Source organism: Vidua macroura, chromosome 22, assembly GCF_024509145.1.
Source record: "Vidua macroura isolate BioBank_ID:100142 chromosome 22, ASM2450914v1, whole genome shotgun sequence".
NCBI classification, from domain to species: Eukaryota; Metazoa; Chordata; class Aves; order Passeriformes; family Viduidae; genus Vidua; species Vidua macroura.
The window spans coordinates 3,558,094-3,585,079 of NC_071592.1; the positions used below are offsets into that span (position 1 = coordinate 3,558,094).

At 44.5% G+C, this 26,986-nt stretch overlaps 1 protein-coding gene across 1 annotated transcript in view; it reads right to left on the reverse strand.

The window, feature by feature from the left end:
• CLMP (CXADR like membrane protein) overlaps positions 1-26,986 on the reverse strand; it is a 52,435-nt gene that overhangs the window by 12,076 nt on the left and 13,373 nt on the right.

The window sequence follows — 26,986 nt, forward strand, 5'->3', positions numbered from 1 at the left end:
GTAAGGATGTATAAAAAGCATGCAAGCTGTAATAAAAAACACTCCATTCTGAAAATATTTCTGATATACGTAATATTTCTGATCTATATTTTTGATATACATAATATCTCTGATCTACGTAATATTTCTGATATATATCTATTTCTGATATACATAATATTTCTGATAGACATACTTCTTATCTATAGACATTATTTCTGATAGACATACTTCTGATTTATATTTTTGATATACATAATATTTCTGATCTACGTAATATTTCTGATATATATCTATTTGTGATATACATCTATTTCTGATATACATAATATTTCTGATAGACATACTTCTTATTTCTGAAATACATAAATATCTGGTGTTAGGGAAGAGACTCCAAGCCTTTGTCAGACTGGTGAAGGGATAAATTGAAGCCTTTTTGGGTGGAGAGAATGCTTTTGAAATCAGGTGATTTCAATAATAGGAGGTGAGGGCAGAGCTGGGGAGGCTGTCTGAAATTTGGGGTGTGCAGAGGGAGTGGGAATATATTACTAATATATAATAAACTCCATTCTGAAAATGGAGTGTTGCTTTGTGCTGTCTCCATCTCAGCTACGACACCAGGGTGCATCTCTGGAGGGTTTTTTTTTTTTTTTTTTTTTGCTGGATTCTTCCTCATTTTCTTCACAGCATCCAAGCAAAGCGCCCGTGCAGCTGATTTGAGGAGACATCTCTGCAGAGCCAGGCGTTTCCACAGCGATCCTGCAGCACGAGCAGATGGCCCCACACTGCGGGGCTGCCAATGCTCCCACTCCCTCTGCACACCCCAAATTTCAGACAGCCTCTGCCCTCCTGTTATTGAAATCACCTGATTTCAAAAGCATTCTTTCCACCCAAAAAGGCTTCAATTTATCCCTTCACCAGTCTGACAAGGGCTTGGAGCCTCTTCCCTAACACCAGATATTTATGTATTTCAGAAATAAGAAGTATGTCTATCAGAATTATTATGTATATCACAAATAGATGTATATCAGAAATAGATGTATATCAGAAATATTACCTAGATCAGAAATATTATGTATATCAAAAATATAAATCAGAAGTATGTCTATCAGAAATAATGTCTATAGATAAGAAGTATGTCTATCAGAAATATTATGTATATCAGAAATAGATATATATCAGAAATATTACGTAGATCAGAAATATTATATACATCAAAAATATAGATCAGAAATATTATGTATATCAAAAATATAGATCAGAAATATTATGTATATCAGAAATATCATGTCTATCAAAAATATGTACCAGAAATATTATGTATCAGAAATAGCTATATATCAGAAATATTGTGTCTATTGGAAATATATATCAGAAATATTATGTATGTCAGAAAGAGCTATATATATGAAATATTATGTATATCAGAAATATCTGTCAGAAATATTACTTAGATCAGAAATGTTACTTATATCAGAAATACTATGCATATCAGAAATAGATATATATCAGAAATATTGCGTAGATCAGAAATATTACGTATATCAAAAATATAGATCAGAAATATTATGTATATCAGAAATATCATGTCTATCAAAAATATGTACCAGAAATATTATGTATCAGAAATAGCTATATATCAGAAATATTGTGTCTATCAGAAATATATATCAGAAATATTATGTATATCAGAAATATTGTGTCTATCAGAAATATATATCAGAAATATTATGTATATCAGAAATATATACATCAGAAATATTAAGTATGTCAGAAATATTATGTATGTCAGAAATACATACATCAGAAATACGATGTATGTCAGAAATATAGATATATATATCAGGAATATTATTTATATCAGAAATAAGAAACCAGCCTGGGAAGAAGAGGGTTAAACTTAAGAAAAGCGTGGAAAAAGTAGGATTGGGAAGTAACTTTGAATAGCAATGCCAAAAAAAAAAAAAAAACCAAAAGAGTTGTCAAAAATGGTCAGTCAGGATCTAAAAAAGAACTAAAACGAGAAGTGCCAGGCGAACCCGCTAGAGGGAAGCAGCGCCCTTGGAATGTGAGACAAAATCCCCGGAAAACGCCCTCAAAGCTGCCGGGAGACGCTGCCCCGCAGGGAAATGGGATGCTCAGCCAGCACCGTCTGCTCCAGCTTTTATCCTGCATCCACACGAAAACCGGGCAAAAATCCACCATCAGTTCTTGCCTTTGCCCAGAATTTCCGACTTGTGAACGTGGACTCAGCGTGGAAAGTTCAAACTCAGCTAAAACTGCCCCACAAGATCAGAGGAAGGGAAAGTTACAGGCTCAGGGGTCCCCCAGGTCCAAATCAAAAATTCCCCGATCACATTTCCGTGGGGCTCCGACGCCGTTTGCCTTTGGGGTGTAAATCCTCACAGGGCACTTGAGTTGCTCTGCAGTTTTGCTGTTCAAGACAAAACTCTAAAACCGTTTCTTTTTTTTTTTTTTTTTCCTGTGAAATGAAGTGGGAGGAAATATTTTGCTTCCTGGGCCAAATATTGCGAAAGTGCTGAAAACTGGGGAAGTTCAGAGCACTGGGAAGTCCCACGTGTGACTGAACACACAGTCCTGGGAGGACAGAGCAGGAGCACAAGAGGTTCCAACCACTCAGGCTGGATTTATTCCTGTATTTTTAATATTATTATATACTATTTATATCCTTTTATGCTATTTAAACAGTGGATTCTGAACTTTCAAGTGAAAATCAGACAGAAAATTGACATCCAGCATGACTCTCCCTCATTTTTTCCACTTCTTCAGGAGCAATTTTTAGGAAATTCCTTCTATTCCTGCTCCCATTCTCAGATCTGCCTCTGAGTTACCATGGCCATCTCTCAGCCGCTGAGATTTGGAGATTTAATTTCTCCTTCCCAAACACTTTATCAAGAATTCTCATCCACTGCATTAAATACCCAGAATTTTAGGACAGGTGGAGCCTTGCCAAAGCTTCAGCTCTCCTCCAGTGAAAGCTCCTTCCCAGCCACGTTAGCTGCTTGCTTTAAAGGGAAAATAATCCCATTTATCACTGGATTCGCTGCTCCCAAAGCTCCATCTGCCAAATACAATTAGAATTCCTGCCCAGGACGAACCCAGCTTTTCCCTGGAGCCCGGGCTGCCCTCATTAGCGCCGCCACTCGCCACATCACTGATCGATAATCTTAATTTAGGCACCACAACAGGGACATTCACACGACATTTGCAACATTTTCCAAGCCCTGTGGAGCTCTGAGGGTTCGTGCACAACCTCGCAGGTGTTTTGAGTTTTTAAGCTTAATCCTGCTCCAGGTTTTACATGCAAAATTAGGATTTTTCTGCGAGATTATGGCAGAGTTTTCGTTCCTTTCTGGTTTAGACAGGCTGGGTTTAACAGAGCTCACACCTTAGAGGGATTCTTGCTGCTCCCAAGAATTATCTGGGGATTTGAGGAAGAGCCCTGTGCCTATAAACTCATCATCTAAACAGGGAGAAAAACCAGGGAGTGGATGTCTCATCCAGTGACAAATCCCTACAGCACCCTTTACTTTTTCAAAGAATCAGAAATAATTTGGAGCTGACTCATGTCTGAACCAATAACCAAACTCACACACCGTGCAAACTTTTCCATAACATTATTATTAGGAAAAAAAAATCTTATTTACAACCCCCAGATTTGTCTCTTTAATCCTTATTAATGCTTTATCAATGCCTGAAAACTCCCACAGGAGTTTAAATTTTGCAGGTTCTCTAGACAGGAGTGTCACTTGATTTCCCTCCAGTCACCCACACGTTGAAAGGAAAATAAAACAGCCTCTTCCAATAACCCAATATAAGAGCCAGGTAGAGAAATTACCCACAAAAAATCCCAAAGGCCTCAATATGAACAAATCTCACATTTTCCACAGTTTGGGTAGGGTCTTGCTGCAGCAAACAGGGGTGAAATGGTGATTTAGGTGTAGAAATGTGCAGGAATTTATGGCACAGGAGAGAAAAAGGAGCCAGAAACAGATGCAGGTCCCTTCTAGGTTTTATTATCACAAACACTCCCTGAAGTTGTATTTGTGCAGGTGAGACCCTGTAAGGACAGTCCAAATAAATGAGATTTTTAATAAATAAGTAGGGTTTGAACCATTTTCGTGGTTAAAAGTTGAAGTTTCGTTTAAAGGACTGCCAGAGGAGTGTGTGCCCCTTCCAGCAGCGCTGCCCAGGACACTGGGGCGGGCTTGCAAAGGGATTTATTTATCCCTGCGCTGTTCCAAACCCTCCCTGGGTGGCCTCAAGGGCTGGATCCCGCACACAATGGATGAAAAAAGGGATGATTTTCCCAGAAATCACGTCCAAAAGCAATGCTGCGTTTCTGCAGGCTCCGCAGTTCTTGCCCACCAAACCCTCTCTCCCCTTCCACATCCTGTGGGCAGCTCTTTGTGCCGTCAGGAATTCGGGAATCGCTGCTTGTGGCTTTACTCAGCTCCCTCCCGTGACTCCAGGAGGAGGTGGCATTGCTTTTCCTGCTTATCCCGACTCTTTTTTTGTTGTTGTTGTTATTTTAAATGCTTTTGGGAGCGTTGGCCTTAAGGCTTTGGCACAGCGGAGACCCTGTGTGACTGTTCCCTGCATTGTTCCCGGCACAATAACTCACCCCACACCCTGCAGACCATCCTCTCCTCCCTCCCCGGCTTGAAAACTCCAAGGAAAACGCAGCAAGACAGATTTTAATCAACCCAAAGCCCTCCAGACAGCGCCCAGGTTGACCAGGGGAAGGACTCAGAGGGTTTTTAGCCCTCTCAACCCCTTCTGCCTTGCACACATGGCAGAGTTTAAATTAAAAAAAAAAAAAAAAAAAATGGACAACAGGCTGGATCCCTCAGCAAAGATGTCAGGCGTGAGGAATTCCTCAGAACTCGTTTCAACATTTTAAGGGCTTCTCATTGTGGGTGTATGTCATAAAAGGGGTTGAATTTCAGCAGGATCAGCCCTTTGAAATGGGTGCAGGGGAAGGAGCCTGTGCAACGCAGCAAGCAGCAAATGCTGAGTGAACCGAGCCTGTGTTTGGCCTTATCACAAATTCTGTCCCCCCAAAGCAGAGTTTTCATGCCTGAATCCCTCCAGGATCTCACATTTTCATGTCCATGCTGTGCTGAAGCCCAGAGAGTTTCCATACCCGTTACAATTATCTGTATGTACACACCCCCCACATATCCCAACATCAAATATGCATTACCAGACAAGCAGAATCAAAGGGGAAATAAATGCTTTGCTGATGTTTTTATTTGTAGGCAAATTCCCATCCTAAAAGCTAAAGAGCTTCCAGACTTAAATCTTTCATTAGGTTCAGAAGGTTTGAATTAGGGAGCAATGCTAAAAATAGATTCTGCTATTTAAAAAGTAATAGGTTGTGCTGTATCACTTAACTGCTGGAATTAGGAGGAACAGCCTAGAAAAGATTCTGAGAATCAAGATAAAATAAATGCACAATAAACCTTTGTAAGCTTAGCCCAAACCATACCTACACCAAGCTCACTTAAAATGTGAATATCCAGAAGAGGTTTTCAAAAATTTCAGCTTCTTCAGGAACATCCGTGCAATTTGCTTTTTATGATTTCTTTTGGCTTTTTATCAAAGACGAGATTTGCAACAGAATATTCCTGATGTCCAGGGAGGAGCAGAAATGCAACCTGTGATTTTTCCTGCAGCTCCAGAGGTCACAAGTGACTCAGGAAACGCCTGGAATCTGCTGCTGAGGGAAACTTCCCTCCACACAGCAGCAAGGCAGGAATTCCAGTGGTGTCCACACACACCCAGAGTTTGTGCCCTGTCTGAACAATTCCCAGCTGAGCTGTGATGGGTGCTCTGCCTGCTTTTGTTCGTTAAGATCACCAGGTTTGCTGCGTGCAGGTGTGACAGGAGCAGCGAGCAGCCCCGGTGCCAGGGCACATCTCATCCTCCCTGCGCAGGAGCTGTCCCCTGCAGGCAGGGCTTCATTCCTTGGGATCCTCCTGAAAGTCATCCTCACGTCCGTGTCACTCTCCTGAGGGAAAATGGGATCTTTCCAAGGAGGAAAAGGTTTTTTACAGAAAGGGTGATAAAGTTCTGGAATGGCTGCCCGGGGAGGTGGTGCAGTCACCATCCCTGGGTGTGTTTAACAAAGCCTGGGTGTGGCACTGGGTGCCAGGGTTGAGTTGAGGTGCTGGGGCTGGGTTGGACTCGATGACCTTGAAGGTCTCTTCCAACCTGGGGATTCTGTGATTTGTGAATTCCCTGTGGTCCTGACTCACCCACTCTTCCCAAAATCCAGGCTCTTGGAAAAAAACACCTCAGTGCACGTAGAAATCCCATGCTGGAGCTGCTCTCAGCTAGACCTGAACTGCTGAAATACTTCATTTTAATAAAAACAGCCCAAGTAAGCAAGAACTTCCTACTTAAATCAGCCCAGAGAGAATAAACATCCACAGAACTGCACCAAAGAGTTCCTTCAGCTGCATAATCCTTCATTTGCCTCGCTGTTTTGTGCTAAAATCAAAGTGTCTGAAAATAAGGATGCGTCCAAATTAGGCATGTGCAGGAACAATGTGTTTGGGAGTTAAAAACAAAAAGGACAGCCTGCCGTGTTGCAGCTCTGAACCACTCCCTCGCGCCAGGAATTGAAGATGTTTCACATCTGTTGGAGTCTCCTCTTGCAGGAGTCTTACAGGAAATGATTTACCGAGTTTCTCTGTGAAAAAACAAGAGCTTGCCCCCCATCCAGTGCTAACGAGAAAAACCCTGAGCGTTTTGCAATCAGCAGATTCAGACTTTTAGCTGCTGGAGCAGGAGGCTGACAACGACTTTTATGGCCAAGGAATTCCATCTCCAGCCAGACTTGCAGGGCTGCTTGTGTGACTGGGGAGTTGGAGCGGCGAAGTGCTGCGCACACCGCAGAGAGCTCCACACTCCAGCATTTAAGGCTCAGTGGGCCTTAAAATTAAACTCTTGAGAAAGCAAAAACATCTTCCCCCGCTGGTGCTGCTCAGCAGTGATGACAGCCACAGGCACACGGAGGTTTTGTGTCCCCTTGGACTCCCTTTCCCAGATTTTGCTGCGGGTAAAGCAGGACGGAGGGAAAGCTGCGTTGCTTCATCCCAGAGTTATGAGCAGAACCCAAAAAGGTCGAGAGCCCCGCTCATGCTCAGCCCACACCAGCCCTAACAGTTACCCTGACAGCATTTCAGGCCAAAATAAACAGCAGGCAGCGTCTCCTTGCAGACAGCTCTGTGCATTCCTTGCGCCAGGGAGGGGAGGCCGGAGGCGGCCGCGGTCTCCTGAGGGTCATTAAGGGAGCGCAGGCTGTGCCCTGGGACATCTGCTCACTGTGTTCCTTGGCTGGCACAGCCACACAGGCCAAGGGTTGCCTTCTCCCGAGAGCTCCAGTGCTCCCAGTGACCACGGGCTGGCCCCAGCACGCTGCCTGCAGCCGCCTCCCCTCCGCCTGCCTTTGCCTGCGAAGCGAAAGCATCCCAAATAGGAAAGACGCCGGGTAAGAGACGGCTCCCCCTCCCTGAGGTGAAGGAGAGGGGTCAGGGCAGCCCCATCCCCATCCACGCAGCCCTGCAGAGCCTCTGGAATTGGAACCACATGTGCTGAGGCTGGGGGAGCTGTGCAAACAGAGCACAGTCCCGCACGCGGCCGAGCTTCCAAGCGGTGACGTGAAGAGTTTGGAATTGAGACTGCAGAGGAGGGAGCAAGGCCAGGGAGAGCAGAAAACCCAACATTCCACAGAGAAAAACCTCTGGTTTTTAAAGGTTTGCAACAGCAGTGGGGCTGGAATTGGGCTGGTGATGCTTTACCAGCAGAAATATCAACAGTGCCCAGCAATCCTTCATTTGGAAATCTTGGAAAGGGATGTGGGATGGCTGTACCAGCACAGCATCAGTGCACGCCCTGTGTGAGTAAATTCACTCTTCCTGGTGTCTAAATGAGGTGGTTCATCAAATGTCCCCAGAGGAAGGGTCCAGTATTCCTCAGGGAAATCTTCAGGATTCCCTCACGGATTAAAGACAAGTAAAAAACGAATCCTGCAGTATCCAGCAACCACAAGCAACTAGAAATCCTACCTGCAATAAAAAGGCAAAATTCTGTCTCTGAAAATGGCAGGGTTAACTTTCAGCGCCAACCCACATCGAATCCAAAGTCTGGAGAGGCTTGGGAATACTGGGAAATAAAGCATGGAAGCCTTCCCTTGGCCAAGGAGCCTCCCAGGCATCCAGCAGCTCTGGGTGTGCTTTCCTTTCCCTCATTGCACTTCAGAAATTCCAGTGCAAGCTGGAGATTCTGGCTTTCCATCCCTGGAGACTCAGGAACAGAAAACAAGGCCCCAGCACTGCACCTCCCAGTTTAGTGGTTCGGGGAGTGCCTGTGCACAGAAATGTGTGAAATCTCTTTGTCTTTGGTGATTTTAGCAGGGAATTGGTCCAGGTGTCTCCTGCTCACAGCACCAGCTCAGCCAGGCCTTTCAGTGATGCAGCTGGGAGTTTGTCAGGGCAGGTCTCAGACTCCTGGAGGGAAGCAGCACCAATGGCTCTCTGATATTCCCTTTTTTCCCAGGCATTTTTGGGTTGCTTTGTGTACCTTAAAGATTTGAAGGCAAGAAAACCTAAACATTCCATCCCTAAACATCAGAAATTTCACTCCTTTCACCTGGTTTTGATTAAGAGGAGGAAGATGGTCTCAGTGATCATTTCAAGGATTTCTTTTGTCTGAGGAATATTCTCAGGCCTCAGTCTCCCAGGGAATCTCTTGTTGCTGTCAGTTCAGGGACACACAAATGAAGGCACACAGAAATGAAGTTCTCTGCCCAAGGCAGACACGGAGCAGAATCCAGAATACAAACCCAAAGAGACAGCAACAAAACTGTTTTCAAAGCAGTATTTGTCCATCAGATCTTTCCTCACCCATTTTGAAATCCAAGGAGAAGGTTGCATCAGCTAAGTCTGAAAATTGAGGAGATTGGAAGAGACTTGAGAGATTGGTAAGGATTCCTAATAAAAATGTTATTGTGCTGAGGATTCCCTCTGCCTTTTTTATCCCTTTGCATCAAGGTGTAAGATTTTAATCAGAAGGCAGTGAACTGGTTGTGCTTTTCTTTTGTCCTGGAAATTCAGCTTGTTCTAAACTTGACCAAAAATGGATCCATTGCCCATTCTAAACTTGCCCAAAAAGGGCCCAGGAAACTCAAGGTATTCACAGGTGAGCTTCATCCCTCCCAGCAGGAGGGAACTGAGGCAAGAACTGGGGAGCTCAACCAGCCCAGTTTGTTCCTTTGCCTCCATTCCCTCTTGTGATCCTGGAAATGCAAACAACCCCAGGTTTACATCTGCAAACCCCACAAAATCTCCTTTCCTGCAGGGAATTTGAAGTGTTGCAATTTACTGTTCCAACGGGTTCGTTTTGGCTTTGAAAATTCCCAATCTTCAGGAGCCAGAACTGCCACGTGAAGCCACTGAAATATTTGGCTGCTCCCTGCAGCTTTCCCCCCGATCCCATCCCCAGCAGGGTTTGGTGCAGTTTTGAGGCCCAGCCTTCGCTCCCTGCCCAGCCCATCCCTGTTACCTCCACGGGATGTTCAGCTGTGGGCTCCCAGTTGCACCTAACAGGCTCTGACATCTCCCTTCCCCACTCCAAGCACCACTAATATGGTACAAAATGAATGCCTAATGTATTAACACTCTGTCACTTTTCATCTCCGCTCAGCCTCAAACCCTCGGCCACAGCTGCCCTAAGGCACAAAATGAACAGCAGCAGCTCCTCCCCATCACCCCCAGAAGTCTTGTAAGGGAGATGTTAAACTCTGCAAGGCTTCAGAGACGGAGCCGAGGTGCAAAGTGCAGGGGCTGAGCAGCTGCAGCTTCGCTCGCAGTAAGGGTGGTCACGCTGATGCCTTTTTGGGCTACCTAAAAACAGAGGCCAGACAAAATGAAGAGAATAAAAATTTGTTATTCCTTCAGGTTTTCAGGTGTGTTTAGGGCAGATGAAGCCCCCCCAAGGGGCTACACCCAAAAATGGACAACTGGTCACAGGTTTCACACTTTTACAAAAGTTTGCATTTTGGGGGTGAATCTGCCAATTACAGCTGCAGCTAATGAAGTCATTTACCCCAAGTTTGCTCCCCCAACTCACTTTTGTTTCCATCTCTCAGGCCTGAGGCAGTGAGGGGTCCTTGATTGCCAGGCCTGGAGAGGAATTGTTGTGTCTGCCCCAAATGGGGAAGCAGCAGCTCACACTGTGTGTGGAGTTTGGAGTTCTACACTAAAGAGCTGCAGGATTACAAATATGTGAAAAATATAAAATCTGAAATCCTAAGGCATCAACACTGTCAATCCACTGCTTGCAGCCTCTTCCTCCTCAATTCTGTTCTAGGCAGGGTCAATTATTTTGTGCTAATCCAGAGGTAAGAAAATGAAAGGAGCCTCATTCTTCAATCCTCATCTTTCACTGGCTTTAGTGTGAACCAGAAATTCAAATTAAGGATCGAGTTTTCATTCTCATCACTGAGGTTCAGCTCCCTCCCTGCACTTTCTCTGGAGTTTGGCACAGCCCTGTACCAGCTGCAAGCAGACTCTGAGGATATGAACAGCTTTTCTCTCACTTTTTCCACTCTTGGCAGGGTTTGAAGCATCTGGACATCACACTGAGCTCTGAGTGGAGGTGGAGCTCTGAATGCAGTTTGTGAATCAGCACTGCCCGTGGGGATTGCTGAGGAATGCAAACCCCACTGGAAAGGCTGGAAGGGACCCCAGCTGCATTTTAGGGAGCTGGAATCTCACAGGGAATTCACTGCAGCCCTGCACACCCTGTGTGAGCTCACACTGCACTGAGCACAGCCTCACCTGGCGTTTGGAGAGGCTCCAAGGGATCCCAGATTCCTGCCCAATAACATTTACAAGCCAAGGACTGGACTGAACGCTGTACCCTGAGAATTTAAAATGAGACAAAACACAATTTGGAAAGAATTCTCCCTTTCCAAAGGGGAGCACAGCAGCTCTTTTAACTGACAGCAAGTGATCCCAAAATCCTGAAATTTGGGGAAACTCAGACACAGGAAACAAGGAAATGTTATTAACACAAAGTAGGATCGATTCCTGCATATGTATATAAATTTATGTTTTTGTTTTCCGTGACTCAAGGTGTTCTCCTGTAGTGAAAAAAGCCTGAGGGGGATTCTGCTCCCCACAGGGCTCCAGCCTGGGAGCTGAGGATGCCAAATTCCAACTTCTGGATCCATTCCACTTGACAACAGCCCACAAACCTAAAAAGGACACGACAATGCACAATAAAAAGTGCAGCAACACTGCTGCAGCCTAAGAAACAGCTGAAGAAAATGAAGAAATATTGATTTGTTTTTCTTCACTTCTGTCAAAATTTTGGGAGATTTAAAAACTTCTGGGCAATTCTGTTTGTTGGTTGTTTTCAAATCATGTTTCTTGGTTGGCTTTGGGGTTTTTACTTATTTACTTAGAAACCTGTGCAGTTTTGGTGTAGATGTACCAAAATCCTGATCTTTAAAAGTTCAAAACACGAGTTAAGTCACCAAGTAAGATGTTTGGAAAAGGCATAAGGACTAAAGCAGAAAGCTGCTCCATTTCCTTTCTCTCAGAAAGACTCTCAAATTACAGCCTTTCAATTCCAATTTCAGCAGCCTGTCAAAAATACAGGTGGGAAGACCGAAAGTATTCCTTGAGGTGAAATAAAAGCTGCAAAGTGTTGGAGGGGCCAGAGGGGGATGATGTCCCAGAGGCAGGGAGCTCAGCCCATCACTCTGAACTCACTCCTGATGTCACACCCGACGCTTTCAGTGTTAGGGATGAGCTTGGGAAGGGAGCAGATGCTCCTCCCTGCCCACCACGGGCTCCCCTGCCAGCAGCTGAGATGTTACATGGATTTTTTCATGTTTGCAAATACCAAGGGTCCTGCAGAGCCAGCGGGCCTGTGCAAGCCCAGGGCCATGGCTTGGGGCGACCCCGAGCGAGAAGGTTTCGAGCATCGCGCCTGCCAAATGTTCCTGTGACCTTTGCTGGGAAAGAGCAAAGCAGCTCCCTGGCACAGGGCCCTCCCTGCAGACAGGGATGCCCCGAGTGAGGCTGCAGAGGCAGAGCCCTTTGGAAGGACAGGAATTGGGGATCAGCCTAAAAAACCCCTGGCTGAGAGCTACGGCACGTCACGGAGCCCTGGAGAGCCAGCACGGAGCTTCCAGGATCTGAGCAGGGGTTGGGGTGGAGGAGGAGGAGGTGAAAATGGGATTCAGGCAGCAGTTGAAGCGTTCTGCTGATGGGATGTGAAAAGGTCAGGCATCTGACGGGGAAACACGCTGGGAAGGTCAGGGGAAGATGGAGAAGTGAGGCCGGGAGGAACGGGGGCCTCAGGACCAGCTCCACCGCCAGGCTGGGGCTCCACCCTCCTTCCCAGCCCATCTCCCAAGCCTTGAAACCATCACTGATGGAGCAAACCACACGGACTCCATTCCCTTCATGGTGGAAAAAGCCCTTTTTTATTCACAGAACTCCTTTTTATAGAGTTTTACAGACCTCGTGTGGGAGTCCAATTGGCTGGCAGCTTTCTTGCCAATTATTGGTTAATAATCAATTCTGTATTGATTGGCCACTCAAACCCCCAGCGTGTACGTGCAGGAAAAGTTGTTTGTGAGAGGTAGTTTTCATTTTTCTACAATGTAAAACCAGTTTCTACAGGTGCTGGTTGTTTTTCACCCAGGAAGAGATTGTTGTGCTAACGGACTGCTCACACCAGGATTGCTTTCAATGGGAACTTGCAAAGTGCCAGCTTGCCTTAGAAGAAATGACAGGCCAGCCAGATTTTGTGAAGCCTTTCTTTGTGATTTTTCTACCTTACTGCAACCAGCACTGAACGTTTCCCATGTCCTGAGTCAGGCTGATTTCCTCAGCACCAAGAAGGGTTTTAGCCACAGCCCTGACTTATCACAAAGCTGATGTTGAAGAAATATTCATCTTACAATTCATCTTTATTCATCTTACAATTCACCTTTTTTATCATCATTATTCATCTCCAATAGCATTCATTGGAGGAAACAAAAACCAGATTGTGCCACACCGTTCCCTTCGTGGGAACAGCTATTTTGGATTTTGTTTGATCAAAACATCATCGTTCAGAGCCACTTTTTGAGGACAACAGATTAGCTGCAACACCTGCCATAAAGTGAGATCTCAGTTTTACCAGGAGTGCTTTAGAACATCAGGACAGAGAAGTCAGAAGGGACCTCCCAAGAAACCAAAGAATCCAAAATCCTGCTCCAAGCAGACACTCAGTCCCTTGCTCCTCTGTAGCTGGGCTCATTCCAGCATTTATCTCACACTGGGGAGCCCCAAACTGGGCAAAGCTTTAGCTCAAGTTAAAAGAGAACTTGAAGCCCTGCTGCACAAGCTGGGTTTCCTGGACAAGCTGCAGCTTCTCTGATCTCACTTCTGTCCTTTCCAATCTGTGTAAGAAAAGCTGCAGTGCCTCGGGGGGGAATGTGTAAAGCTGACACAGGGAACAAGAAAATTAAAGGAAGCAGAGCCAGACTTCTCAGAGGTGGATGAGAGAAATCCTAAACAGGGGAATCCCAGTCAGATTTTAGGGAAAGAAATCACAGGGAGAGCAGTCAAGCACTGGAATGAGGGCTCACGGGTTGTGGAATCGTGGAGTGAGGGCTCACAGGTTGTGGAATCGTGGAGTGAGGGCTCACAGGTTGTGGAATCAGCATCCCTGGGGCTGTTCCAAACTGGACTGGCTGAGCTGGTGTGAACTGGTCCTGCTTTGAGCCAGCCACGTTCAGAAACCCCTTCCAATTCACTGTTCTGTGCCACGCTCCAAGTCTGGAGTCAGAGACTGATCCCTGAGAGTCAAATCCCACTCTTTAAACCTTCAGCTTTCACTGCAACTCCTAAACTGCCCCAGAAAGCACAGAAGGCTCTTCCCCCACTGCAGAGAAGCCCCTGAAGTGCCTCAGTTGGTCTCACCACAGTGACAGCCCAGGCAGCTCCCAGCAGGGAGCAGGGGGCTCCCCGAGGAGCTCCAAACCCAGCCTGGGTGGTCTGTGGGATAGCTGAGCTCAGAATGTGAGGAATTCAACCTCTGTCCCTGCTGAAATTCGATGAATTCAGCCTCTTTTTGTGCTGACAGTATCTGTGAACAGGTCCCAGCTGTCCCCACTTTTTTCCATCACATAGAGAGAAAAATAAACAAGTGAGTGATCAGATCCACCACCTGATATTGCTTTTGCATATATTGGGTTTTCCCAATATTTGCTTGGGCAGCACTGGAATTTCAAGGTGCCAGAAAAAATCACTGCTAATAAATCATGAACTGGCCACAGAGCAGCACAAAAAGGGGCACAGAATGTGCAAATATCAAGGTTTTACCTTAGCAGAGTATCTGATATTATTCAAAGCTTTAATTTGGGGAACTGAGGCAAGAACTGGGGAGCTCAACCAGCCCAGTTTGTTCCTTTGCCTCCATTCCCTCTTGTGATCCTGGAAATGCAAACAACCCCAGGTTTACATCTGCAAACTCCACAAAATCTCCTTTCCTGAATTTGAATTATAGCAATTTACTGTTCCAACGGGTTCATTTTGGCTTTGAAAATTCCCAATCTTCTGGAGTCAGAACTGCCACGAGAAGCCACCACAATATTTGGCTGCTCCCTGCAGCATTCATGGGGTTTTTTTTTGCTGGCTTGAATTCTGTAGGAAAACCCATTTTCTGTAATAGGAGCTGACCCAGCTTCTCCTCCTTGCTTTAAAAAGGCATTTTCAGGGAGAAGAAATCCCAGATAAAAGCCCTGAGCACTCTGGGCTCTGCTGTTCACCCTCACCCCCTTCACCCAGGGAAGATTTCCATCCCCTGCTGGAAATCTCCAGCACCTCTGCAGAACAGCCCCAAAAAAGCTCATCTCTAACTGGTTTTTACTTCCCAAACCTGGAAATTGGGGAAAACCTCCCAGGGGGGATTGTTGGGGTGTCCTGTGCAGGGCCAGGAGTTGGATTTGATGATCTTGATGGGCCCCTTCCAATTCTAAGCCTCTCTCAGGGATGTAACACCAAAGAGAAGTAGAAAATTGCTCAGAAAAGGAAATAATGTTCACCATTGTAATTATTTACTGGTTTAAACCTCCTTATTTTCACTTTTCTTTCTTGCATGAGTAAAGACATCCCACAGTGCCACCTGGACAACAAAAAAGGACAAAAATCACAACTCCCCCTGCTAAAACCTCTGTGTTCTCTTCACTGAAGCTCCCAACTCTCCCTGTTTTCAATTTGCAAGGGAAAAAAAAACAGATATTGAAGGCACAGTGGGTAACTCAGGATGCAACAAGACTGACCAAGGTTGGGAGGAACCCAGCCTGTGGCAGATTTTGAGATAAATCTACAATCCACAAGGAAACCTTTCACCTGGCTGCTTGCAGATTTCAGTCCCCTAACCACGAGGCCAAGCTTTAACTCCACATTAATTTCTGGCCCAGTCTTTCTGCTCAAAAAAATATAAATTTTATGGAGTTTATGCAAGGTACCTGTGGAAAAAAAGCTGTAGCCCCGCTGTGCTGACATCCAGAGATTGGCATCTTACACAGCCCACAGTGGGAAGGGGAAAAAACCCAAAATCAGCTCATTCCTCCTGGTTTCCAGCTAGGAGAGTGAGTGAAGCCAGCCCCGAGCTCAGGCTGTGAGGAGGTACCTGGCTTCCTGCCCAAAACATCCCTTCCTTTTTCTGAGGCCCCTCCAGCTCCACATGGCTAAAAAAGGCAGCTGGAAAATGTCCTGGAAGCACAAAATGCTGCATCTCTGCCTCTCTCCCTGCCTGCAGCAGGGAGCAGCTCTAGGTGAGCTCTGGGTGAGCTCTTCCCACTCTGGAAGAGGTTTCCCACAGTTCTTGCCCCCAAAAATCCGGAATGAATGACTATTCCTGGCACTCCCATACTCCTGGCTGTAAAATCCACGTGTCAGGTTCTACCGCAGCCCCTGCAGCTCTGAGGAACTCCAGAAAAAAACTCAATTTCTTTTCACTCCGTGCTGGTGCCACGTGAGCTGAGCTGGCAGCTGGGAATGTTTCCTCCTGAACCTGGCACTGTTGTACAAGAATGAAATATTTCCCCATTATTACTAAAAATGGCAACAAAAAATGGCACTATTTACACTGCAAGGGCCAAGGGGGGTTGGTTTGGGGTTTGGGGTTGTTTTTTTTCCAAGGTTTTTTTTCTGTCTGGAATTGTCGCAGCACAGGGAACAAAGGCTCCACACAAATTCCAGCAGCTCTGCTCCAAGATCCCAAGGATGGATGAGCAAAATGATTCCCTCAATCTTCATCTCATGGTGCTGATGAGGAACCCAAAATGATCCTTTTTATCTTCATCTCATGGTGCGTATTGAGAACTCAAAATAATACTTTTTATCTCCATCTCATGGTGATTAAGAACCCAAAATGATCATTTTTAGCTCCATCTCATGCTGCTGATTAAGAACCCAAAATGTTCCTTTTTATCCTCATCTCATGGTGACTGAGACCCCAACGTGGCCATTTCTGTGCCAATCCTGAATACCTGACAGAGATTCACTGGATGGGGACTGAGAGAACTCTTCTACCTCCCATTCCCAGGTGGAGAATTCCAAGGAAATCCCTTCTCCTTCCCCACCCAGCTCCCTCCAGGAGCTCCCAGTTTCAGGTGGAGAATTCCAAGGAAATCCCTTCTCCTTCCCCACCCAGCTCCCTCCAGGAGCTCCCTGTTTCAGGTGGAGAATTCCAAGGAAATCCCTTCTCCTTCCCCACCCAGCTCCCTCCAGGATCTCCCAATTTCAGGTGGAGAATTCCAAGGAAATCCCTGAAATCCCTTCTCCTTCTCCACCCAGCTCCCTCCAGGAGCTCCCAATTCCAGACGGAGAATTCCAAGGAAATCCTTTCTCCTTCCCACCCAGCTCCCTCCAGGAGCTCCCAATTCCAGGTGGAGAATTCCAAGGAAATCCCTTCTCCACCACCCAGCTCCCTCCAGGAGCTCCCAGTTTCGGGACCAGTGCTGGGGACAGCAGTTACATAAGTGCTGCAGGAACTGAGGGGGAGAGTGAATGTCAAAGCTTGCTGGAACACGAACCCGGGAGCCGTGTGGATTCAGTCTCTAGCATCCATCAAACGTGATTAATTTTAATGTCACAACATTTTAATGTCAATTACTTTTAATGTCACAGCTTCCTAGTTTACTACCGCAGCCACATTTCCGAGCTGATAAGAGATTCCCCCACAGAACTTTTAAGATCAAATGAATAAACAATTCAGGATAAATGCTACAAACAAGCCTCCCTGCTTTTGGAAGGACGTGGGGAATCTATTCCAAAGGCATTGAAAAACAGAGCATCTGAAGCTTTCACATTTAAGGCCAAATTACTGCTGAGTAAAAATTCTCTTCTGGCTAAAAATTTGGCAAATTGCAGATGCCAGCTGGAGATGTGGCTTGATATTATTTGCATTAGCCAAGGATATCTTTTATTTAGGTGCTGCATAAAGAATAACCAAGTTGTGATTGTGGTATTTTAAAATTTCTGTGCAAAAGGAGACACCAGGCAAGTTAAGACTGATACAGAAACTCATAAAAGAGAATTTGAGACTTAAAATCTTTAGGTTATCAAGTGGCTGGGGGGGAAAAAAAAAGCTGAAAAAACAAACAGCTGAAGGTTTTTCTTGCAGTGCCAAGGGTATCTTTTATTTAGGTGCTGCATAAAGAATATCCAAGTTGTGATTGTGGCATCTGAAAATTTCTGTGCAAAAGGGGGCCAGGCAAGTTAAGACTGATGAAGAAACTCAAAAAGGAGAATTTGAGACTTAAAATCTTTAGGTTATCGAGTGGCTGGGGGAAAAAAATCAAACAGCTGCAGGGTTTTTTTTGCAGTTCAACTCCTCACAATTTCAAACCCATTTAAATGCCACCCCTTTAGCAGCCTGGACTTGCATTCCAGTTCCTCTGGCTTTCTATTTTTCCTGAACTTGTGTTTGCTAAATGTTATTTTAAAGAGCTGGTGAGGTTGACAAAGCCTCAAACTCCCTGGGGTTTCTCACGAGAACAAAAGCAGCCTTGTGGATATCTTTAGAACAAATTATAAGACTGAGGAGAAGTCAAGCCTCTAATATGAAACTGAGATGGGTCACAAAAGATATTTGAACAGACAAACTAAAGTAAAACAGGAAAGTGAGTCAGACACCTGCCTGGCCTTTTTTAGAGTCCAGGATCTGACCTGGTGCAGTCATTACCACAAATTTCTGTACCTAAATTTGCATTTAATGGTGATGCATGAGGCAGCTGTAGCTCAGAATTAACAGGGATTTTAAGCCCATAACAGTTCAGTGGGGCCTTCTAAGAGCACAATTTAAGTCTCAACCAACAATCAAACTGCAAAAATGAAGTGCACCGTTTGGCAATAGATCTGTCAAAACAGAACAGGTGATTTGGGTGGAGTTTCAGCAGTTTTTAGTGCAGCAGAGAGCACACAACATCACCACAGTGCTTGCAGCTTGGCAGCCTGCAGCTCCGGCAGCATCTTTTTTCTTTGAAACAGAAAATTGCTTGAAATTCACTTTCTAGTCTGCATTTGCCAAACTTCCAGCTAGCAGAGCTTAAATTCCCATTCTGAAGAGTTCTCAGAGGGCTCTGCAAAGGCAGCAGGGGCTGTCCTGATCCCGGGGAGCTTGAGCATGGACCAGCCTCAGCTGTCAGATGCTGTTAGGATCCAGGGCTCATTAAGAACCCAGGCTGGGATTTCCATGACTCAATGAGTTTAGATTCCCTGAAAAGAGGGAGGATTATCCCAGCACTCTCCATCTGGGCTGAGTGTAACCCAGCCTGCTGTTCACCTGGACACCTGTGCAGGAATATTTGCTCTAAAACACGAGCAGGTAAAGCAAGAGGTGCCAGACAGCACAATCTGACCAAATCCTGTGTGTGTGACAGCAAACACAGCCTGGAGCCACCCCCAGCCTGCCAGGGCTCACATTCCTGGAGCTGCTGAGAGCAGGGACCTTTCCCTGACCCAGACTAAGCAAAGGCTCTGCAGGCACCAGCTCCTAAACAAAGCCCCACATTCTGATTATTTACACATCTCTCGTGTCCTCAAGCAGCCAGAGACTGAGAGCGTGGCTGGGAGGCTGCAGGGAGATGTGGGAGGGCAGCTCCTCACCCCAGGCTACACAGAACTCTCCCAAAGCCAAAGCTCAAACCCCTCAAAAGGTTCCTCGGACTGTTTTTGTTCCAACTCCACCATCACTTTGAGAAAAGCTCTTTTCTTCAGCACAGCCAACATCAGATCCACTCAAATTCAGCAGTTCAGATCTATAAACTCAGTCTGTAGTTTTTATTTTCACTCAGGTGTTGGCCATGAAACATGAAAAATCTCAGTCAGCTGAACTTTCCTCCCCAGTTTGGTTCCCTTTTTCCCATGGAAACCTGGGTCCATCCCATCAAGGCTAAACAGCATCCAAATTTTTATTATGAGCACTCAGTCCTTAGAATCTTTTAGAAGACAGATTTGGAGTGAAATAAAACAGTTTAATAAAACAGTATCAGCAAAAAACTAGAATAAATCATTAAATAAAAAACAAATTAAATAAAACAGTAAATAAATGTTAAATAAAATAGTATCAGCAAAACCTGAAGTATTTTCCTTTCCCACAACCCAAGAACAGCAGGACCAAAACTTGACTTTGCATTTTTTAAAACTGATTTAAGATCTTGTAAAGATTCCCACTTTTCCTTTCTGGAGAATTCTAGTCCTACAGGCTGTTGCCAAAACTGGCCTCACTGGTGGCATTGGGCAGAAGATGTGGTGCTAAGCATTGACAAAGGCAGAACTGGACCCATTTTCCTCAGGAATTAAGGAAATTATCCCAAGAAATGGAACATCCAGCTGCTGGAAAACAGATTCAAAGTGTTTAACTTCTGTTCAAAAATAGATCTTTGTCGGTTGAGCCTATTTAGGAAGCTCAATGACAAGTGAAATTTGATTTATTTCTTCCAGAATATCAACACATGCTTCTCCCCAGCTGCTGAATAATCAACAATAAATTCCCAATATTGCTGTGATTCCACTTAGTGGTTTTCTTCCACCTGACACTGGATTATTTCAGAGTGAAACAATCATTAAATCAACCACTGTTCTTCTCTACTCTGGAGTTCCTGGCTCCTTATTCCTGAGTTTTCTGCCAGGCAGGTGTGGGAAATGGATTTGTAGAAAATTCTCAAATCTGACAGAATGTTTCTGTATGTAAATTTTGAGGTAAGAAATGCTGACTTAGAAATGCCACGGAATAGGACAGACATTGTTGAGAGAGAAATGGAGCTGGAAACAAGTTTTAAAGGCTGGTTTTATTAAAAAAAAAAAAAAAAAAAAAAAAAAAAAAAAAAAAAAAAAAACCAACAAAAAACTTTGGAGAAATAGAGAGAGAGATAGATAGATAGATGATAGATAGATAGATAGATACTTTGGAGGAACAGAACTATGAAAAATGCATTGTAGAAGGATTTATGAGGGGTAATTTTAGATTATTGGCTTTCAGGCATTTTCAGCATGGTATAGCCAAAGCTGATAGGCCAAGAAACACTTATAGAGTAATTAAAACACAATATTGTGTATTGGAATTAGGAAATAGTCGGCTTCTGATTGTGATAATGTGAATTATGACAGCTGTATTGTCTCACCCTTCTCATGAGACTGAAAATGGAATAAAAGTTTTTCAAATGCCTCTCAGTTGCCCCATATCTGGGTCAGGAAAGGGTTTAATCCAAAAATTGGTGCCCCACTACTGTAACTGCAGGTGAACCCGGTGGAGGAAATGCTGATGTCTGACTCCAGCTCAGGAGGCTGAATGATTTCTTTATTAGAACTATACTGTAATACATTAATATATTATTTAAAGGAGATACTAAAACTACAAACCTACTTTTTTAAACTGTTAGATCTAACTAACAACTTGTGACCCTCTCTGAGAATCCAGCCACAGGTAGGTTGGATTGGATTGGATTGGATTGGGTTGGATTGGATTGGATTGGGTTGGGTTGGGTTGGGTTGGGTTGGATTGGATTGGATTGGATTGGATTGGATTGGATTGGGTTGGATTGGATTGGATTGGATTTGATTGGATTGGGTTGGGTTGGGTTGGGTTGGGTTGGGTTGGATTGGATTGGATTGGATTGGGTTGGATTGGATTGGGTTGGATTGGATTGGATTGGATTGGATTGGATTGGATTGGGTTGGGTTGGGTTGGATTGGGTTGGATTGGATTGGATTGGATTGGATTGGATTGGATTGGATTGGATTGGATTGGATTGGGTTGGGTTGGATTGGATTGGGTTGGATTGGATTGGGTTGGGTTGGGTTGGGTTGGATTGGGTTGGATTGGATTGGATTGGGTTGGGTTGGATTGGATTGGATTGGATTGGCCACCAGGCTCAAACAATCCTCACCATGATCCAACCAAGCACTCACCCCAGGTAAACAATCCTCCAAACACATTCCACATGGGGAAAACAAGGAGCAGAAATAGAAATTGTTTTCTCTTTCTTTCCTCTGTGCTCCTCTATGAAAAATCCTGAGAGAGAGAATGAACCTGCCACACCCCACTTAAAAAAAAACTCAATCCAACAGGCCGGAGGAAACAAGCTGGAAACAAGGCAAAGAAGTCTTTCAAATAACTGGAAACAGGCTAGCAGGTTAAGGGAATATCTAAAATAACTGGACACAAGCTAACAAGTAAAGGAATATTTTAAATAACTAGGAACAAGCTAACAAGTTAAGTGAATATTTCAAATAACTGGAAACAAGCTAACAGGCAAAGTTAAAGTTCCTGTTAACTGGTTTCCAGTTATTAAAAATATTGAATATTTAAAATAACTGTCTTTTAACTGGTTTTTTTTGCCTTATGCTAAGAAATATTTTAAATAACTGGATTCCCGTTATTTTTATATTTAATATTTAAATAGTGTATTTATATATGCACATATAATATTTAAATATTTAATATTTAAAATAACTGGATTATAATAATTTTAAACATTTAATATTATTTATATAGATAACATTTAAATATTTAATATTTAAAACAGCTGGATTCCCATAATTTAAAATATTTAATATTATTTCTATATAATATTTAAATATTTAATATTTAAAATAACTGGATTCCTGTTATTTTTAATATTTTATATTAAAATATTTATATTTTTATATAAAAATAGATATAAATATATTTTTATAAATATTCATAAATAGTTTAAATAGATATTTTATATTTGAAATATTTAATATTTAATATAATTTCTATATAATATTTAAATATTTAATATTGAAAATAACTGGATTCCCGTTATTTTAAATATTTTATATATAAAATATTTAACTATTTAATATTTAAAATAACTGGAAAGCAGCAGTGTCCCAGCCCTGACTGTCCCTGTTTTCTGTAGCACATCCTGGCACCCTGGGCACTTTCACGTGTGGCTCTTGCCCTGACAATTCCCATCCCTGTTTGCTGTCCTTGCTGCATCTGGAGCGACAGCAATCCCTCATTTCCCTCTTTCCAGCCTGGATTTTCCCTCCTGGGCTCCTCCAGCTCAGCCAGATCAGCAGAACAAAGCAGCAACAGCTTCCTCACACTGGAAATTGTTCGTTGTTTTTGCTTAGTAGAGAAGGGATAAAATAAAATAAAATAAATAAAATGAAACCAATCAAATAGCTGCAGATTGGAGCAGCCCAGTCTCCATCTGGCCCTCATTAACATCCAGAAACAGCCCCAAAGTGTCTGCCGGGCAATATTTGACATTTCTGTAGGAGCAGGCAGCCAGATGTGCCCAGCTGTGGGCTGATCCAGGGCGGTGTTTGGGGTACCAGGCAGGACAGGGCGTTCTGAGCAGGGCCGGGGTTGTGGTGAGGCCAATTCCCTGCTCAGAGCTGCTCCTGGCATCCTGCAGGATCCCAGCCTCTCTGGGGTGTGCAGGGGGGGACGTGGCTTTGCTCAGAAATGTTTTATTCAGGCTGTTTATCCTCAAAAGAGCGTTTTCCTTTTAGATTAAATTATCTGGACTCTGTTTATTCTAAACACAGGAGACAGGACTCAAGCATTTCCTCTTTTAGGAAGTATGGTTGAGTGTATTTCCTACAAAATTTATAAAGAATTCTGGCAAGGGCTTGTGTGGCTCCTTAAGATTTCAAAGCCTTCTTCCCTAAATGCTGAAAGAGCTGCCTCTGTCAGGGCACAGCTCCATCCCAGTGACACGAAATACAAATGCAAGCAGACAGCAGCTATCAGCTCTTTGGAAAGGGCAGCCTGATAAAAACCATGATCAAATTATTTACCAATACTCCCCATTTTGTCTCAAGACCAGAGATTCCATTATATAATGAGACATTTCCCTTTCTGTTTTACAGCAGGGGAAGCCGAGGCTCCAAAAGGACTTGTCAAAAGCACCTTGTGGGACTGGGGGTGAGATGAGATGAGTTAATCAACAAGAGAATGAGATGAGATGAGTTAATCAACAACAGAACAGAATTTTAACAGTGAAAATTTTCACTCCAGTGGATGACAGAGTCACCACTGGAACTGGAAGAAAAACCACAGTTTTCTGTCTTCCCATCTCGTCTCCTTACAAAGGATTCTGACTTGTTTGCTATAAAAATCCCACGCTTTAAACGCCATTTGCCATGCTTTAGTCACCCCTGCTCCTGCAGGAAGTCTCCAGCTCCACCTGAAGCTCGAGGGCAGTGTTCTGCTCAGATTTCCGGATCACCCGAAGGGCAGATCCTGCTCGGAGCCCCTCTGCCCAGCAGGAGAACCTGTCCGAGCACCCAGAGCACAGCCCAGCCCCGCTGCCCCAGGATTTCTCATCTCCCCCAGCTGCCCAGCACATTTTCCCTGGCACGTTCATCCATTATGCACAGCTCCTGGATCAGAGGGCACAGGGGGAGATGAGCAGTGGCTGCTGTTCAAAGTGGATGCAGGAATTCCATTTATCCGCTCCATCCAGCCCTGCCTGCGTGGCTCCAGCAGCGAGGGAGGCTTTTTAGGCACTCTCATCATCATTACCTGCTAATTACTGCTCTTAGAACGCACGGCTGGCACCAGCAGCTGCCCATGCTGCTGCTCCACCAGCTCCCTCCACCAGGGGAATTCTTCCCGGTTTATTTTTAATTCTGCCTCATAATCAGGCCCTAATTTTATGCATATTGGCTCAGGATATTTTTTCCCCTTTCTCCTACATTGTCAGTCTGCTTGTCACATCCTTGCTGAAGGGGATTCCTCACTAAGTCCTTCTCTTGCTGGGGTAGGATGGCCTCTTTTGCTTGAGGAATATAGGCTCTGACAGTGCTGACACAGAAAAAGAAAGCCCCTGAATGATTTCAAACCATGAGCAGAGCAGGAATACAGAGCTGCTCCTGCCCTTTCCTCCCAGAAGCCAGAGCCAGCCTAAACCCAGCTCCTTCTCCTCACCCAGAGCAGTCCCGGAGCCTCTGACGGCCTCTCCCTCACTTGCTGATAAGATTATCAGTTTTAGTAACAAGGAGACCACACACTGTGTCCCCTCCATGAATTAAAGCTTTCAGAGGCACAGCAGAAGTTACAGCAAAGCTGGGACATTAAATCAGCGAGGGAAGAAGAGAACTGGCTCTCCTCAGAGGCAAGAACATCACAAACTCCTAAATCCAGGAGTTTTTAAGGCAATTAACTCTCACTGCCAGGCAGATCCTACTTCCAGCTAGGAGATATCTTTTCCAGGAGAGAGCATTGAGGGAGCTCTGTTCCAATCCCCACACAGATATTTTAGAAAACCAGAATTTATTTGCTTTTTATTGTTTGGAGTATTTCCCCCCCCCTCTGTTCTGCTTTTACAAGACGATCATAAAAAATGGAGCAGCATTTAAATCAGCAGCAAGGGTGGAAGAGCAGCGCTAATTCCTGCCTGAATCAGCTCCATCCTTGCAGGAACTGGAAATTAATTTGCCTTCCATGGGCTGAAGCTGCTCCTGAGCTCGACTTGCTAAACCAGGAGCTTTCAGTGGGGAGAGATGACAGAGACAGAGAATCGCAGACCCCATCAAAGGCTTCTAAAAGCCCCAAACCCCCAAGAGAAGACGAGCACACGGAGTTAAAAGAGCTCCAGCACACTCCCAGCCTGTCTCGGCAGCAGGCAGGAGCTCTTGGGGCTGCTGGTTTTTCTGGGCACGCTGGGTTTTCCACGCTGCAGCAAAGGAAATGTTGAGAGGACGTGAAAAACGCCAATCACTTGTTTTTAGAATTTTTTAAGGTTTAATAATAATAAAATGGTTATAAAAATAGTAATACAATTAGAGTAATAAAAATTTAGAGGTAGGACAATTACAAAAAGCAAAGAATTTCGGACGTGCGGATGTTTTTGGGCACTGAGCTGCCCAAACCACGCCTTGTGAACAAAGGAACAACCCTGAAAAGCAACAGCCTGTTGCATGTTCATAGATCTCATACATGACGCAGAAATTCCTTGCAAATTAAGAATTTTCTTGTTTTTTGCCAACTTCTTCCCTTTAACCCTGGTGGTTCCATAAAGACGGAGAGAAGGTGGAAGGATGTTTGTCTTTTCTGATAAGGAGGCTGTAACTCTTTGTGTGCCCTGTGGCTGTTATCTCTGTGTGGAGTTTCTTGATTATCTCATCTCTTTCTTGAACTAGTGAAAAATATCTTACATCGCAGAGTTTCTATTTTAACATGATGTTATAACCTAAAACTATATTTAACACACTACTTAAGAGAATTAACACAGCATAACTTTCTAACAGTACACACGTAATATTCATTGTAATATTTGCCAAAAGCCAATCCTAAAAGATGCATTTTTCACAGAGGACAACCCCGAGGGGCAGGAGCTGGAAGGAAAAGCTGCAGCCAGCAGCAAAGGGATGCTGCACACACGGGTTTGCATCACACGGTGGGGGAGACAGGGGCTCCGAGGCTGCTCGGGGAGAGGGGGAGGCTGCGGGAGTGGCACTGTTGAAACAGAGATTTTTAGAGTTAGGTTAACAAAATGAATTAAGCATTTATAATTTAGCTTGTAGAGTTACGTGTTGAATTTTAACCTTTTACTTAAGAAACCTCTGCCTGGTACAAAGGGCATAGGAAAATGCACATTTCTAGAGCTTCTTGCATAAAGAGCAATACCAGAAGAGGCAAAGAACCCAGATAAAGAAGCTCCTCTGTCTCCAAGCCTATCAAGACTGACAGACGTACTCAGATCAGCACCAAAGGACCAAAAGCGCACCCGCAAAGAGGAAAAGTTCAAAAGTTCAGTCATGAGGAAGATCAAAATCTTCAGCCTCAGGACCACCGAGAGACCCCCGTGCGACCACCACAGCAAACCAGGCGTGCCCAGAAGGGCCTGGACTCATTTAACATGAGAGGCGAGGACAGGCAGGGCCAGGGGTTGAATATGCATGGAAAAGTTGTGCAATGTGTTCCATATGGAACAGCTTTGGGAATAAAGGTGTGGGTCAGACCGAGGCTCAGGGCACAAGTTTTGGAGCAATATCTCACTTGTGCCGGGCGCTGACGTACAGACCCTCCTCATAACTACCCCAGGTTGTGGGGTCTGTTTATTTATTCCGTGTATCGCTTCACTGCGAGGGGAAAGGCTCCTGCATATGTCACGTGCCACTGCAAAGTGAGAAAAAGGGTTTGCATTCAAAGGGTTCTCCTCGGGGAAGGCGAATTTTATTGGTCAAAATAAAGGACTTTCTTCTGCCCAGCACAGCCTCCATGAGGCGATGGTAAAAAAAAAGGGTGTGAAGGCACAGTAGTAAATCACTCACAGCAAATAGTTTTTAAATTCACTTAACAATCACTGAGGTGGGATAGAACAGGCCCTGCACCACCCTAAAACCCTAAAAAAACCCCTAAAAAACCCTAAAAACCCAGCAGGTTGTGCTGTATCAGAGCAGTGGTGCCTGTGAACAAAGAA